Source organism: Harpia harpyja, chromosome 8 (assembly GCF_026419915.1).
Source record: "Harpia harpyja isolate bHarHar1 chromosome 8, bHarHar1 primary haplotype, whole genome shotgun sequence".
Classification (NCBI taxonomy): Eukaryota; Metazoa; Chordata; class Aves; order Accipitriformes; family Accipitridae; genus Harpia; species Harpia harpyja.
Genome location: NC_068947.1, coordinates 53,046,229 through 53,062,659, shown reverse-complemented (window position 1 = coordinate 53,062,659; position 16,431 = coordinate 53,046,229). Strand labels below are relative to the sequence as shown.

Sequence of the window (16,431 nt, the reverse complement as noted above, 5' to 3'; positions counted from 1 at the left end):
GGCCGGCCGGCCTTCCGTTTCTTCTTCTCTACCTTTCTCTGGCCTCTCCAGCTTCAGCCGCAGCAGCTCCTGCGCACAGCCAGTAAGTGCCCTGCCTGTCCCTTTGTGCTCCCGCGCCACGCCGCGCGGAGAGGGAGGCCAGGCAGAGACAGCCCATGCAAGCTTTCCTTTCCGGCGGCGTTTCCTTACCGGGAGGAAGCAACGAGCGCGGCGGCACCTCCCGCCGGCGCCGCATTGCCGGTACCGTCGGACGGCACGTGCGGGACGGGGGCAGCCCCGCGCACTCGCAGCCTCCGAGCTGCAGTACCGAACATTGGTCACGAGGTGGCGGAAGAGAGCGGCGGCGAGAGGCGCCGCCAGCGCGCATGCGCGGATCCCGAGCTCCTGTGCCGCGTTCTGGTTGCCAGGCCACAGCAGGAGGGCTGCAAAACGCGCCACCGCGCATGCGCGGCTCCCGAACGCCAGGACCGCCTCCTGGTTGCTAGGCAACAGCAGGAGTGCCGTAAACCGCGCCACCGCGCATGCGCGGTAGCCGAGGCGTCGTGTCGCGCTACGGTTGCTAGGCAACAGCGGCGAGCGCCGTAAAAGGCGCACCGCGCATGCGCGCCTCCGAGCTGCCGTACAGCGTCCTGGTTGCTAGGCAACAGAACGAGGGCCGTAAACCGCCCCATCGCGCATGCGCGGTTGCCGAGGCGTCGTGTCGCGCTACGGTTGCTAGGCAACAGCGGCGAGCGCCGTAAAAGGCGCACCGCGCATGCGCGCCTCCGAGCCGCCGTACAGCGCCTCGGTTGCTAGGCAACAGCACGAGCGCCGTAAACCCCGCCATCGCGCATGCGCGGTTGCCGAGGCGTCGTGTCGCGCTACGGTTGCTAGGCAACAGCGGCGAGCGCCGTAAAAGGCGCACCGCGCATGCGCGCCTCCGAGCCGCCGTACAGCGCCTCGGTTGCTAGGCAACAGCACGAGCGCCGTAAACCCCGCCATCGCGCATGCGCGGTTGCCGAGGCGTCGTGTCGCGCTACGGTTGCTAGGCAACAGCAGCGAGCGCCGTAAAAGGCGCACCGCGCATGCGCGCCTCCGAGCTGCCGTACAGCGTCCTGGTTGCTAGGCAACAGAACGAGGGCCGTAAACCGCCCCATCGCGCATGCGCGGTTGCCGAGGCGTCGTGTCGCGCTACGGTTGCTAGGCAACAGCGGCGAGCGCCGTAAAAGGCGCACCGCGCATGCGCGCCTCCGAGCCGCCGTACAGCGTCTTGGTTGCTAGGCAACAGCACGAGCGCCGTATACCGCGCCACCGCGCATGCGCGATTGCCGAGGCGTCTTGTCGCGTTATGGTTGCTAGGCAACAGCGGCGAGCGCCGTAAAAGGCGCAGCGCGCATGCGCGCCTCCCCAGCTGCCGTACAGCCTCTCCCTTACCAGGCAACAGCGGGGGCCCAGCCACACGCGCCACCGCGCATGCGCGCCTCCCGAAAGCCAGTTCCCACCTTCGCTCGCCGGGCCGCAGCACCCCCGCAACGATCCTCTTCTGAGCATCAGCTGGATGAGACACCACTGACAGCTCAGCCCAGTACAGACCAGCCACAGGCGGCAGCTACTTACTGGGGGCACAGGGCTTACGTTGCCCTGCCCCTTCCCCACTCGCAGCCCGGGCAGTCCTCTTCATTGCCTCCGTTCCAAAAAGCACCCGAGTGGCTGGAGCCTTTACAGCAGTCAAGCGCAAACAACAGACAATGCGGGTGGTCGCTTCTGTCCCTGCCCCCCCACCCCATTCTCTAGAGAGGAGAAGCAGCACAGGGAACCTGCAAACGGCAGGGGGGGTTGCCCTGGACCAAGCCCCAGGGTCTGCTGTATCCGTCTGCATGTGGCATCAGGGTTGTGGGAGGGACAGCAGCCAGTCAACAGATGCTGGCGAGAGATTTAAAAAAAAAAAAACAAAAAAAAAAACACCTGGTTCAGGTGACAGCCTGAAGGCAGGCCACGAGAGACCCAAAGCTGCTTCGTGCCAGAGGGGCAGCTCTGTTCAGCAGGAAACGGCGCGTCCCAGCGGACCAGATGCGAGCGGCCGACCTGCAAGTGAGCGATACCCTGGCGATCCTGGGGCTCTGTTGGGGCGGGCGCACCTTTCCTCACCTCTGTGCTATCACAACTCTGCTCTCCTAATCCTGCACGCACGCAAGGCTTCTTGTGCGGGGCTCGTCTCTTATCGAAGAGACGCTGCACGGTGTTACTTACCGCCCTGCCCTCCGGCGTCCAAAGTAATTAGACGGGAAGCAGGGAAAGCAAAAGAGGCGCGTCGGGATATTAGATGTCCTCAGCAGATGACCGTAGAGCCCTCGAGGTTCCACCTTTGCTCCCTACAGGAGCGTGGCTCCGCACTCCTTGCCGCTCCCGCCAGCAAGCGTCACAATTGCCCTTTGCTGCCTGCAACGCGCAGTACCTGCACGGCCCGAGTACTGCTGCTTACGGAGCAAGAGGCGCTCGCTATAAAGCGGCAATGAAGAACAAGGACGGCCCGTCAAGACGGCAGGAGGAACGCAGAGAGCCTCCAGCATTAGCCAGGCAGGGCTTCCAACTCACCTCGTGTCGTGGTTTAACGCCAGCCGGCAACGAAGCCCCACGCGACCGCTCACTCGCTCCCCCGCCCCCAGTGGGACAGGGAGACAATCGGAAGGGCGGAAGTGGGAAAACTCGTGGCTTGAAACAAAACCAGTTGAATCATTAAAAAGAAACAACAACAACAACTTGTAAGGAAAAGAAGAAAAAAAAATGACAGAGAATGGGGTGCAGGCAGCATGCCAGGGGTCTGAAGCCTGACGGATGATGGGGGGGGTGGGTGTATGGAATGGGGGGGGGGGGCGGGCAGGAGATAGGAGAGCAGGGGATGCGGGGGGAAACAACTCGCGTGGGTTAAAAACTCGCGTGGGTGAAGGGGGCAGGCTGGAGCAACAGGGGGGCATATGGGGGAGAAACACACACGGGGGGAGGGTACAAAGGTGCACGGGGGGACACGGGTGGGGATGACCTACCCCAGGGAGTCCACCCGGGATGATCCACAGCAGGTAACTCACCTGGGATAACCCGCAACAGAGAATCCACACCAGATCATCCACACTGGGAGGACCCCCAGCAATGCCCCTCAAACTGCCTGTGCTTCACCCCCAATCTTCCCCAAACTGGGGAGTTTTCTGCTTTTTCAAAATACTCAGTTTGGGGTATGTTTCAGTGCTTTTCCACAACATAAAAAGGGGAGATCTTTTGGTTGTGGTTTTGTGCGTGAAAATGGGGTGGGTTTTTTTGCTTTCCAGCTGCACAAATCCAGGTGGATTTGGCTTTCCCAGGAGTCCCAAATTCGTTCGGTGTTTTCCGTTGCAGACCCAGAATCAGGGGGTTTGGGGTTGTCCTGGTTTTGGCTGGAATAAAGTTAATTTTCTTCTGAGTAGCTAGTACAGGGCCATTTTGGATTTAGGATGAGAACAATGTTGACAACACACCGACACTTTAGTTGTTGCTAAGCAGTGTTTATACTAAGTCAAGGACCTTCCAGCTTCTCATACCGCCCTGCCAGCGGAGGCTGGGGGTGCACAAGAAGAGTCGCTGAGCTAAAGGAGGATTCCAGGTAAACAGGTCAGCTCGAAATACACCAGCTCCTTTAAAAGTTAAGAGCGATTTGAACGCTTAAAATCAGCATTTAGGCTAATTGATGCCATTTTGAACACCTTCTTAGCATACAAGTAAACACTCTTGCCGGTGTTGGAAAACGTCTCCTCCCTTCCTTACAGCACTGCTGCAGGGAGATAACCCTGGGAGGCTGCGGGACGAGGTCGTACGCAATCAGAATCTACGCTTATGGATCCACCGCAACAGCTACAGCCCTTGCGCTGCTGCTGCTGCTTTGCATCTTGCTTGTTTGGTGAATAAAGCTGAAAGTGAAGTGGAAAACTTCAAAAAGCAAAATGAAAAATAAAGAATAAATCTCAGTAATTCACTTTACACTAAAAGGGTGTGCCCATGTTTATATACATCCAATAAAAATACATTACTGAAGCAGTAACTCACCAAAACCACCTCAGGACTCACTGTCACTAGTTACAAGGCTGCTGATGCTTCCTGGGAAAACCTGGAAAACACACGGAAGCGACGCCAATTTGTCCTGTTTTGTCCGCGTCTCTTCTTTGACCTTGATTGCTTTTAGTACAGGTGCTAGTTATCTCAGTAAGGTTGTCGAGTACTCCTATAAGATATTTAAAAAACCTCATTGACTGCAGAAGCATAAAGCTTTTATCGTGAAAACAAAGCCCGTTTCTTCTGAACAGCTGAACTCTTACGAACAGTTTCTCCCCTCTTTTAGTACAAAATTATTTTCACGGTATCATTTACTAGTAAGCGCACGGAAACAGAAGATTACATGCTTTCAGGAAGAGGAAATAGACAGAGGGAAGTCAACTTGGCGTAGGCGTAACGTGCTCCAGAACAGACCTTAGTTTTAGTATTCGTATTAAAGTATTTCACAGAAAAAATGTGGAAGGAGAGTTGGCACATTCTTAATGTTAACTTTAAAAGTCCATACTACAAGTACCTTTGGAAAAATGCAGACACGCATCGTAGGCATACCTTGTACTTGCAGACCACTACGGAATCTTTCCATCTGTCTTGTACTTTCACGGCAGAAGAAAGGGCAACCACGGTGAAATGGTGGCAGCTGACGTCCACCTGAGAGAGGGGAAAAAAAAAACCCCAACAAACAAAAAAACAAAACAAAACAAAAAACTTTAGCATAAAACTGGGTAGGAATCCAAAGCTGCCTTTTTTTGCGAAGGTTTGTGAAGACGACTGAGCAGAGCAAAAAGTATTTTTGCATCATCTTCGGTACAGCTGTTGACACAGGCCACTAAAGCTTTTGCATTTTTCAGACAACCGTGCTTTTTTTTTTTTTGACTCATTGGTAACTTTAGTTTCACTAGAACTCACTTTCCTAGATACACGCAGGTGACAGACATAGAGACCTACATACATTTTCTCAAGCCTTAGTATAGCCAAGACTTCATCACCCTATATGTCCCAAGTTGAGTATTTTTGCTAAAGAGCACAGCAACACATCTGTCCTTGTGAACTGCCTCGTTGCAAAAAAGGAATGATTTTTTCCAGGCCGTTGCTCCAAACGGTCAAGATCTTTTAAAACAGCAGTTGCGCCACCAAACCCGCTCAGGGTCCCTCCTAGCTTTTGACTGCCCTGAGATTTAACAGGCACACGCTCCATTCCATCTTCCAACAGCAAAAACACGTTAACGCTCTCGGACCCAGAGCGCAACCCTACAGATGTCCACACACACACCCCTTGCCGTTTTGATGAGGAGCCACCGAGCATCCCTGCGAGCACAGCTGCACGCGCCAGATCGGTTTCACCTACGCCGCCAGTGACCGGTTTCGATGAATGTAGTTTCTGACGCTTTAAACCGAAAACCGTATCTCGATGCTTCGCCACAGTAGAAACGACCCATCGCTAGAATGCTACAAAAACGCAGCAACACAAATTGCAAACCCACAGCAGCAACAGCTCCAGAAATATTTAGACCAGGAACAAGGGAGAAAAATAAAACAGCTTCATCTCACGTGCAGGGGAGCGGCAGGCAGAGAAAAGGGTCGGCATTCTGAGCCCTTACAGAAAACGGGCATTCTCCTTCCATTCCTCAGCCCGTCCGTTAAGGTCTCAATACCGCAACGCTACTACGGCAACGTCGAGAGTAGGGAACAACAGCCCTGCCGCTGGACTTGCCAGTGACCCATGCTATTTACCCAGCAGGATGCGTACGCAGAGGGACACGTTTTGCCACACACAACCCTGAACTTCCTGAAAATTTACGTTTACCAAAAAAAAGCCATTTGGAACATATTGCCAAACAACATTTGGCAATAAAGCTTTGATGCGTTTGACACACGCAAATTTTTGGTCACTTGCTATTTGCTTCCTGTTGCTGCTGCTGTTCTTCCTTCAGAAATTCTACTTGTAGCCAAGTTATTCACTACTGGTTCAAGCATTTGCCTTCCTGGTATTACCAGCACATTCACAGAGGCAAGTAACTTAATTGCTCTTCTACGATTATCCAAATGACAATTACAGCCATGAAAGAGAAGGAGAGGTCAGGCAGCAGAAGAGCTCTGCAGGCTGGCACCAGTCAATAATGCACTCTAAAAACAAACAACAACAAAACAAAACCGTGACCCTGTATCCTTTTTTTTTTTTTTTTTTTTTTCTTTCAGAGCTCATCCCTGCCTCAGCATTTTGTCTCGTCAGAGCATGAAGCGCAGGTGACCCGTACCCTGACGACTTTTGCGTGTGATAAATGCCTGTTCAGAAATAGTCCAGATCTGCAGGACTGGTGTCATTTTTATGGTTTTAATCATCATAACTCAGATTTTATTTACTCACGCATTTGTGAGGAAACTAATTAACTTTTAGACACTGCCTCTCCTTTTTTTGAGGGGGGGGGGGGGTGGGGGGGGGTGGAATGTGTTAGAGACTGAAAAAAATTACGATTCAGAGCTCCCAACCATGACAGAGTGGTGGAGAAAGCAATGAAAGCAAAGACCAACAGCAGCAACATTAACTGAAAGTTGGCTTTAATTCCGATCACGTACTTAAGCGACTCTCCAAGTCTACGCCTCGGTCCGATGAACGACTAGTCCTTTTTTGGAAGGACAAACTTTTTTAGTTAAAAGGCCTAGACTGAAGACTCCGCTGAACGGAATGGGGATTGTGCCACGGGACAACATGCCATCAACACTCTTAATGGGGAAGGGGAAAAAAAAAAAAATCAAACAAAAATCAAGTTTAAGTACCCGTTTCCATCATGTTTCACCCATTACATTTCTACTGGCATCTAGGTGCTCAAAAGTGAACTACAGGGACACCACATATTCCTAAAAATTCAGTTATACATAAAAAAATAAAAGGCTATCTCCAACTTGCCCATAAAATCAGTATGAACAGAGAGAAGAGAAACACTCGACCCTAAAGAAGCTAACAGGCAGCTCTGAATTTACCAGACATGAAATTTCGTTCTTTCACCTGAAACACAAACGTATCAAGGGACCAGTTCAGGAACAGGGCACGATCTGTTAACAGCAATTTTTCCATCAGCTCTTCTGCACTAGCAGCAAATTTGCCTTTTCTGTGGGTTTAACGTGGAGCATCTGTAGCGCCCTCGAACTCGCAAGTGCTTCTCTCCGCTCCCCCAGCCCGATACGTGCGATTACCTGAGCAGCAAGCGGAATTAACCACGCAGGATTTTCTTCGTGTGACGCGGAAGGTGACGCTGGGAAAAGAGGAGACAAAGAAATGAACCTGCTTGTCACACCCAGCCAACGGTGAAAAGACAGGGGAGGATTCTGCCGGAAGGGCTCTGCACCCCAGGAGCTCCCGCCGGCCGGTTTCTCTCCCCTTTGCCCGGTACCGAGGGGACGACGACACCTCGCCCGCACCCCCTCGCGGGGGGGGGCTGCCCCAGGAGAGCCGGGGGACCCCCACCTCGCTTCTGCCCGCGGGAACGGACCGGGCGAGACCCTCCACACAGAGAGAGGAGCGTGGCGTGGATCGCATCCCCGAGGGAAGAGGCCGGTCTCCCCGCTGGCAGAAGGACAACTCACCTCCCTGCTGCTCGGAGCCGCTCGCTGCAGACAGCCCTGCCTGCGCCGGGCCGCTCTTCAGCCGTGCTGGGAGCGTGGTCCGGCCGACGGACGCTCCAGCGAAAAGACGCTCCAGCTCATCGCGGCTCCTGCTCGTTACAGCCGCAGGTACTTTTGCCTCTGGCTAACGCACGCTCCAGACAGCGGACACCCCGCCTCGTTCCAGCTCCCGCTTGCTACAGTTCTGGCTCACTGAAGCCCCAGCTCCGCGGTGAAGCTCCGGCTGATTTCAGCTGCTTCTCCTTACAAGCTCCAGCTATGTGCAACGGCCTGGGCTTTCCATAAGGTTGTATATCAACTGCTGTCAAAACCGGAGCATTAGGATTAAACATCAGAGTTACACGCCGTATAAACATTCGTTAGTTTGGGCGATGAATTACTGAACAACTATTCTGAGCAGCGCAGAAAGAAGAGCTGCACTCAAAGAGGGCACGTGGGGTCTGAAAAGCGCCTTTCCCCCCACAGACCATCGCAGATGTTGAGTTTGGCCTGCTGCATGCCGGCCTCCCGAACTTCGGCGTCCGACACAACCAGACCCCCATCTCCGGGGAGGGTCCACGCGCCCTGCCCACCCCCTGCTTCCCCCCACGGCTCCCCACACCCTCCCACCCGCCTGCCAAACCAGCCAAGCCGGCTCCCGCTTTTGGCCCCCACACCGGCTGACTCGGGGCCCATTTGGGAGCCAAAAAACCCGGCTGCCGAGCCTGTTCTCAAGGCCCAAAAACGCAGGGCCGGACCTCTGTTTCTGGGCCCAAAGCCGCGCAGCAGCTCGGTCTGTTTCCGAGCCCCAAAATCAGCCAGGCGAGCCTGTTGTCAAGCCCCAGGAACAGAAAACTTGTTCTCCATTTCTGACCCTGCAGTGCCCACGGGCGACGCCGAGCGTAGCCACCCCACAGCCCTGCACCCCCGGGGCCCCACGCGCAGTTTTGGGGAGTGCTCGGGACCTGCGGAGGGCCCGGCCCCACGCCTCTGCGGGGCAGCCCCGGCACAGGCAGGGCGTCGCTTCACGATTGCCGTTTCAGGCTTTATTTCCCCGCCACGGCCGGCACGGCCAGGCCCCCACCCCAAACCCCCGAGCCAAAGCACCCCCGCGGGTAGCCGGGCCCAGCCACCTGGAAAACAAGAAAACCAAAGAGGGAACAAGACAGAGAACGTGGGGAGAGGCAAGGAGACGGACACAGAAACAGAGAGAGCGCGAGAGGGATAGGGAGCAGGACAGAGAGATGGAGCAAGAAAGGAAAAAGGGACGGGAGGCAGAACCAAAAGAAAGAGACACAAGGACGGGGAGCAGGACAAAGGGACGGAAGAGAAAAAAAAAAACAGCGACGGGCTGCAGGACAGAGATGAAGGGATTAAATAGACACAGGGAGCACGACAGGAGGACAAAGAGAGACAAAAGGGACAAAGAGCAGGCCAGCATCGGAGGGGAGAAAACCAACTGCGATGGGCAGTGGGAGAGAGATACGGAAAAAGAAAAAAATACTGAGGAACAGAAAAAAGAAAGAAGAGACAGCTAGCTGGACAGGGGGACACAGTTAGAAAGGACAGGGGAGGGAACGGGGCAGAGAGAGACAGACAGAAAAGGTAGCAAAAGAAAGCAAGGCAGAGGGACAGCAAGGCGGGGCGGGGGGGAAGGGACAGGGGTCTGGACGGAGATGGAGAAATAAGCAGCAGGGACAGAGGAAAAGAGACAGAAAGAGGGACAGGGAACATGGCAGAGAAGGACAAATCAGGACAGCGGCAGGACGGAGATAAAAAACTGGAACGGTCCTCAGGACAGAGAGGAATACAAATACAAGCAGGGAGCGGGACAAAGGGATACAGCGAGAAACGACGGGACAGGAAGCAAGACAGAGCGACAGACAAGAACAACGAGAGAGAGAGAGAGAGAGAGACAGACAGAGACCATGAGAAGCACAGGGGGTTGGGGAATTTAGAAAGAGAAGTATCAGGAGCCCTACAGAGAGAGGGAGGGTGAATAAAAAAGGGGCAGGAAGCAGCACAAAGGGTCAGAGAGAGTAAGAGATGAACAGGAAGGAGGACGGGGACAGTGAGATCCAGAATGACAAAAATAAACAGCAACAGTGAGCAAGACAAAGGGATAGAGAAAGAAAGAGAAAGTAGAAAGAAGAGAGATAGGAAGGCAGGGACACAGAGCGGCACGTACAGGCGCAGAGAGGAAAAGAACGCCAGGGAACAGGCCAGAGAAATTGGGAGGCGGGGAAAGAGGTGGATGCAGATCAGGACAAGGAGATGGAAAAGGAAAAAACAGCGACTGGCTGCAGGACAAAGACAGGGGGCGGCGGGGGGGGGGGAAGAGGGAGAGGGAGCAGGACAAGAACGCAGAGAGAAAAAGGAAGGGGGGCAGTCAAACAAGAGAGAGAAAGGGGGAGAGGAAGAGGGAGCAGGACAAGAGAATAGACAGAAGAGGAGAGATACAGGGAAGAAAAAAAAAAAAAACAAAAAACCACAAACACCACCCAAAAAACCCCAAACGTCACAGCAGCATGGGAAAGCGAGGGGGCCAGGAGAGGGGGAGGGAGGGACCGGGACGCACAAGACGAGCGACAGGGCCTCGAGGGCCCAGGACACACCACAGCTCTCGCTCTTGGAGCTGCCAGGAGACCTTGCCAGCTCAGACGCTTCTTTCTCCTTCTCTCCTCCCTTCCTCTTCTGGAACTCCCGTCGCTTGGCTGTCCTCCACGTAATGGAACACGCGAGCGTCTCACAGCTCTTACGAGATGAGGCCTCCTAGACACGTAGCCTCGCTCGCTCGCTACGTGGCCGTACCCCGCTGCTGGTCGTGCATACAGACCCTGGCGGTCTGACCTGCTGCGGACTACGAGGAGGGATGCTCCCACACCCGGAGAGGCAGGCTCTCTCTTGCCTGCAGCGGGAGGCAGCTGCCAGCCAGACGGCCTTCCGCTGCTTCTTCTTTACCTTTCTGTGGCCTCTCCAGCTTCCGCAGCTCCTGCCCACAGCCAGTAAGCGCTCCGCCTGTCCCTCTGCGCTCCCGCGCCGCGAGGAGAGGGAGGCCAGGCAGAGACAGCCCACGCAAGCCTGAGGCTGCTGCAGTCAACGGCATCCCCAGGGGACGAACGGACAACCGCACCCACAGCGTGGCCTCTGGGAAAGAGGCAGCAGTGACCGTTATTACCGCAGCTCGACCCTGGCCGGAGCCCCTCCTCCCGCAGGGGCTTCCGCAGACGCCGCTCGTTCCCCGCGCCGCTGCTAACGGCACCCCCGTTAAGGGAGACTCGAGACCACCGCAGGGCCAGCTTGCTGCCCTCGCGACAGGGCTCGGGGGCTGCCTGCGGCCACAGCGCAGGCTTCAGGGGAGGGGCTGGAGCTGGGGGCAGCCGCACGGCCCGAGCGGGGCCGGGGGAGCTCTGGCGACTCGGGCAGGCGCCCGCTGGCCGCGCCTGGGGGGTGCCCGCCTCCGTCCCCTCTTCCCTTCTACCGGCTCTCTCTCGGGGAACTCCCCGGCGCTGCCCTGGCCCGGCTCGCCTCCGGCGGACCGGCAGCCTGCCGCGGCGGCCGCTTCGCAGCTTCCCATCCCGCCAGCCCCGGGCGGCCAGCGGGCAGGAGGCACCCCGCGCCCCCGCCCCCCGCCGGAGGGGATCGCTCGCCTCACCCGCGGTCCCGGCGCTCGCCCGCTGCCGCCGAGACCCGCGCGCCGCCACGCTGCTCCCGGGGACCGCGCATGCGCCGGAGGGGCCGGAGCCGGCGCGCGAACGCCGGGCTGTCCCACGCGCAGGACGGCGCATGCGCCCGGGAGGGCTGGTCGGGGAGCGGGCGCAGCGGGAAGCCCGCGGAAAACCACGCGAAACCGGCAACGCTCCTGCGTCTGACCTGGTCGCACTCCGGGGGCCGCGGCGGCGGCAGCAGCGAGGACTACGCCGCGCCCGAGAGCCACGCGGCTGCCCGGCCGCCGAGTCCGCGGAAACTACAGCTCCCGGCATGCCCCGAGGGGACGCCGCTTCCGTTTCCGCCCACACCCACGCCGGCGCAGCCGCAGTCCCCGCCGAGCCCCCAGCGCCGCTCCGGGCAGCTCCGGCGCGCTCCCGCCGCCGGCTCCGGACAGTCCCCGCCGCCGCCGCTCCGGCACGGCACGGCGCGGCGCGGCACCCCCCGCCCGGCTCCGGGCAGCGCCCGCCGCCGCCGCTCCGGCACGGCACGGCGCGGCGCGGCACCCCCCGCCCGGCTCCGGGCAGCGCCCGCCGCCGCCGCTACGGCGCGGCGCGGCACCCCCCCGCCCGGCTCCGGGCAGCGCCCGCCGCCGCCGCTCCGGCACGGCACGGCGCGGCGCGGCACCCCCCGCCCGGCTCCGGGCAGCGCCCGCCGCCGCCGCTCCGGCACGGCACGGCGCGGCGCGGCACCCCCCGCCCGGCTCCGGGCAGCGCCCGCCGCCGCCGCTCCGGCACGGCACGGCGCGGCGCGGCACCCCCCGCCCGGCTCCGGGCAGCGCCCGCCGCCGCCGCTCCGGCACGGCACGGCGCGGCGCGGCACCCCCCGCCCGGCTCCGGGCAGCGCCCGCCGCCGCCGCTCCGGCACGGCACGGCGCGGCGCGGCACCCCCCGCCCGGCTCCGGGCAGCGCCCGCCGCCGCCGCTCCGGCACGGCACGGCGCGGCGCGGCACCCCCCGCCCGGCTCCGGGCAGCGCCCGCCGCCGCCGCTCCGGCACGGCACGGCGCGGCGCGGCACCCCCCGCCCGGCTCCGGGCAGCGCCCGCCGCCGCCGCTCCGGCACGGCACGGCGCGGCGCGGCACCCCCCGCCCGGCTCCGGGCAGCGCCCGCCGCCGCCGCTCCGGCACGGCACGGCGCGGCGCGGCACCCCCCGCCCGGCTCCGGGCAGCGCCCGCCGCCGCCGCTCCGGCACGGCGCGGCCCCGCCCCGCTGCCGCTCCGCGCGTCCGGCACGGACCCCGCCGTCCTCCTCGGGGCTTTCCCCGGGACCCGCCGGGCGATTGCGCAAGCCCCGCCACGGGGCCCGGGCCCCCCCCGGCCCACGTGCTCCCGGCAACCCCGCGAGCCCCCAGGGCCCGGGCCCCGGCCCCGCCCCCCCCCCCGGCCTCGGCACAGGCGGCCCCCACCTCCCCCGGGCCACCCCCGCCTGGGACGGTCGCGGTCCGAGGGGCGCCCGGCCCCGCTCACCTTCTCCCGAGGGGCAGCCGCAGCCCGGCCACCGCTCCGCTCCGCTCCTGCCTGGGCTCCCACCGGCCCCGCCGCGGCCCCTCCCCCGGCAGCCCCCCCTTCCCAGGGAGGGGCCGTCGCCATCAGCCTCACTGCCCGCACCTGGGGCTCCTCCAGCCGCGGCCCGCAGCTGTGGTACCGAAAGCCAGAATAAAACTCCACAACACCCATGGGAAGTTCAGAAGCAGGCGCTTCGTTTATGGAATGAAAGATGTCAAAGTAAGATGACTCTTGACGAGCTGTTCACTGGGGTAAAAATACAGATTTTAATACCCGTCTTATTTTAGTTCTAAGACTTGGCAATTGCCAGGTATCATCTTTTCGATTTACCCAGGTCCACCGCCGAGGCCACAAGGGAGATTTCTTCCAGAGAGAGGATAGAGTTATTAAGTCTAAAGTCCATTATTTGCTTTTGTCCTTCAGGAAAAGGTGACTGGATCGTATATCATCACTAGTCACCCAAACAGTTAACCCTAAACTTTTCACCTGTCCTTTAATACAGTCAATTCCAAGCTAATTTTTTTCCATTATTAAGAGGTGACCCAGCATCATTTAAAATATTATTCTACTTTCTACAAATACATGCCCCATCTTAGAGCTTTAGCTACTAGAGAAGGTCTTTGGATTTTGGGGTCAGAGGAGTTGCAAGTCTAAACTTTTCATACCCTTCTCTTTAGGATGTGTGATTTTTCTCTCTTTGTCTAAACCAATCTAAATTTCCATAGATGGTCCTGACTCTGGGTGGATCTAACAAGGATCCTGGAACTCCAGTAAATTCCAAACATCGTTTTCTATTTTAAATAGGATCCCAAGTTCCTTTTCGCACTTGTCTCTACGGTTTTGCCAGCTGACAGCCCCAAGGGGTGTTTGTACAAGTCTCTCCCGAAGGGCGATAAATTAATTCTTTTGTCCGTGAGGTGGATGGTTTGGTAATGTTATAATTCAAAATGCTATAATTCCTTCTTTCAAATTTAAAAAAATAATTGCCTTTTAAATCCATCCAATTTAATTTGCTAAAATGATTCTCATTGTTCTACGTCTTTTCTCAAGTTTTGGTTAAATTCAATGTCAGTATTCTCCACGGAACTAGATTTTCATCTGACTTTGGAATCGGAAGGCAGGCTGTTATCGAGGTTAAATTTTGTGTCTTTACAAAACTTTGAATCAATTCCAAAACTAGAATTTTTTTTTTTTTTAATCAAAATTACAGAAACGGTTAATATCAAGATTAATAGCTCAAACAATAATTGTTTCATTTTGTTTATCTTGTGTTTAGAACCCCTCAAAAAAAATACTTAAGCCCTATAACACACAAAAAGATTACTGCCCTTGACAATATTCCTAATAGCAACCCCAATATTATAAACTTTACACAATTGTTTTCCCAAATAGATAACGTGAAACTTACAGGTTTTCAGTTTCAAAGGGCCAGTTTCTTTAGACTTCCAATTCCCTGTTGGTGCTTTCTTTAGTCTTGAATAATGAAGCCAAGGTTCTTCGCCCAGACCTTTACTGCTGTAAGTGTTGTTAAAATGACTCGATACGGTCCTTTCCACTTCTCAGTGATTTTATATATATTCAGTCTCCTGGTCGGAAGGGATGCGCTGCTACGTCCACTTCTAAGGGTCCAGCTGCGGAGACATACTGACGAAGTTCTTGAAAAGAATTTCTTAAAGAAATCATAACACCTTTTAAAAACATATCTCCAAAGCCACTCAAGATACTCAGAACATAGGTCTCTTGATACGGTCTTTCATATAACATTGCATAATGACTTAAATTTTCTTTCTCTTCTGGCTATACTCTGATTCTTAATAGAGCCATGGGTAAGGCTTTAACCCACGTGAGTGAGTGAGGTTTCCTGACAAATTTTACTCAACTGTTGCTTAAGGGTATAGTTCATTCTCTTTCTTCCCCCCCGCCCCCCCTTGCTTGTGGTCTATATGGGGTGTGATAGTCTCAATCTATAGATAATACTTTGCTCAACTTGTCTCATCATCTTTGCTATAAAATGAGGGCCATTGTCAGATGACATTCTTACAGGCACCCCATATTTTGGTATTATCTCTTTGAGCAAGACTTTAACTACTTCTCTTGCTTTGTTGGTGCGACAAGGGAAAGCCTCGGGCCACCCAGTAAAGATATCAACTAAAACTAGGGTAGATCCTTCTTTTCAAGGCAATTCTATAAAATCAATTTGCTAGTATTCCCCTAAAAAATTTCCTTATTTAATAATTCCAAAGATAATCTTATTACTGATTTGGGGATCATTTTATATATAAATTTCACATCCGCTTATAAATGTTTAAACAATCTTTGTCATATTTTAATTTCTGTTCCCCGATAGCCTTTGTTATGCTCAGCTCGGGCAGTTTCTCTTATTATTGTGGGCGGGACTATTATTTGACCTGTCGGTGTTACAGCCTGTCCTGTTTCATTTTGTTAGCCTGCAATCTAACAATTAATTCTTCCATCTTTTTCATTATAATTTGGAGTTTCTTTAGGCAATTTTATACTTTTCTCTGGAACTAGCGCTAGGATGCCTTTTTCTGCAGCCTCTTTAGCAGCTTTATCAGCCAGTCGGTTACCTGCGTTAGGAACAGTCTTACCTAACTGATGCGCTTTACAGCGCGTTATCATGACTGCTGTTGGTTTTTGAACGGTTTCTAACAATTTCGGTATTTGTTCTGCATGCTGAATGGTGGTTCCTTGTGCAGATAACAGTCCTCTCTCTCTCCATATCGCTCCACGCGCACGTACTACTCCAAAAGCGTACTTTGAGTCTGTCCAAATGTTGACTCGCTTTCCTTGACTTAGTTCCAGAGCTCGAATAAGAGCTCTCAATTCAGCCTTTTGGGCAGATATCATCGAAGGCAAAGTTCGCAACGCAATTATCTCCTCGGTTGTTATTGTCTATCTCGATAAACGTTTTCCTTCACAGATGAAACCGCTTCCGTCGGTATAGAGTTCCCAGTCTGTTTCTTCTAGCGGCACATCTCAGAGATCCAGTCAGCTGGGGTAAACTCTTTCGATTGTCTGCAAGCAGTCACGTTCCAGTTCTCCTTTAACTTGATCAGTTGTTGAAAACGCAACAGGGTTAACGGTGGTAGTAGTTCTTAAGTAAACATCATCTTGTTCCAGCAACACCACTCGGTATTTCAGCATTCTGCTAGGGGATAACCAATGCCCCCCTTTCTGTTTTAGCGCAACAGTTATCGTATGGGAAACGTACAGCGATCCTTTGTCCTCAGGTGAACTTACGAGCTTCCTGGATCAGTAGCGCAGTTGCAGCGACGGCTCTCAGACAACCAGAGCATCCCAGACTCACGTGATCTAATCGCTTCGAGAAGTAGGCCACAGCTCGCCCACTTGGCCCTAAATATTGGGCCAGGATGCCCAGAGCTATACCTCTTCTTTCGCGAGTGAAAAGTTCAAATGTCTTTGTGAGATCTGGCAGGCCTAGGGCTGGCACCCCTATTACAGCCTGTTTCAATTCTTTGAAAGTAGCTTTCTCGGCATCAGTGACGTGCGGAAAACAGACTCCGCAGTCAGTGAGATT

At 55.5% G+C, this 16,431-nt stretch overlaps 1 long non-coding RNA gene across 2 annotated transcripts; it reads right to left on the bottom strand.

Annotated features, from left to right (window-relative positions):
- Positions 1 to 6,600: 6,600 nt before the first annotated feature.
- LOC128145007 (uncharacterized) lies at positions 6,601 to 12,897 on the bottom strand. 2 transcript variants are annotated; one of them, XR_008236287.1, is made up of 3 exons: positions 12,834 to 12,897; positions 10,275 to 10,806; positions 6,601 to 7,310 (listed from the first exon to the last, which is right to left on the bottom strand). It is a non-coding gene; the product is annotated as an uncharacterized LOC128145007 (long non-coding RNA). The 2 variants fall into 2 exon arrangements; XR_008236288.1 differs by lacking the exon at positions 12,834 to 12,897 and adding an exon at positions 11,315 to 11,375.
- Between the last annotated feature and the right edge of the window lie 3,534 nt (positions 12,898 to 16,431).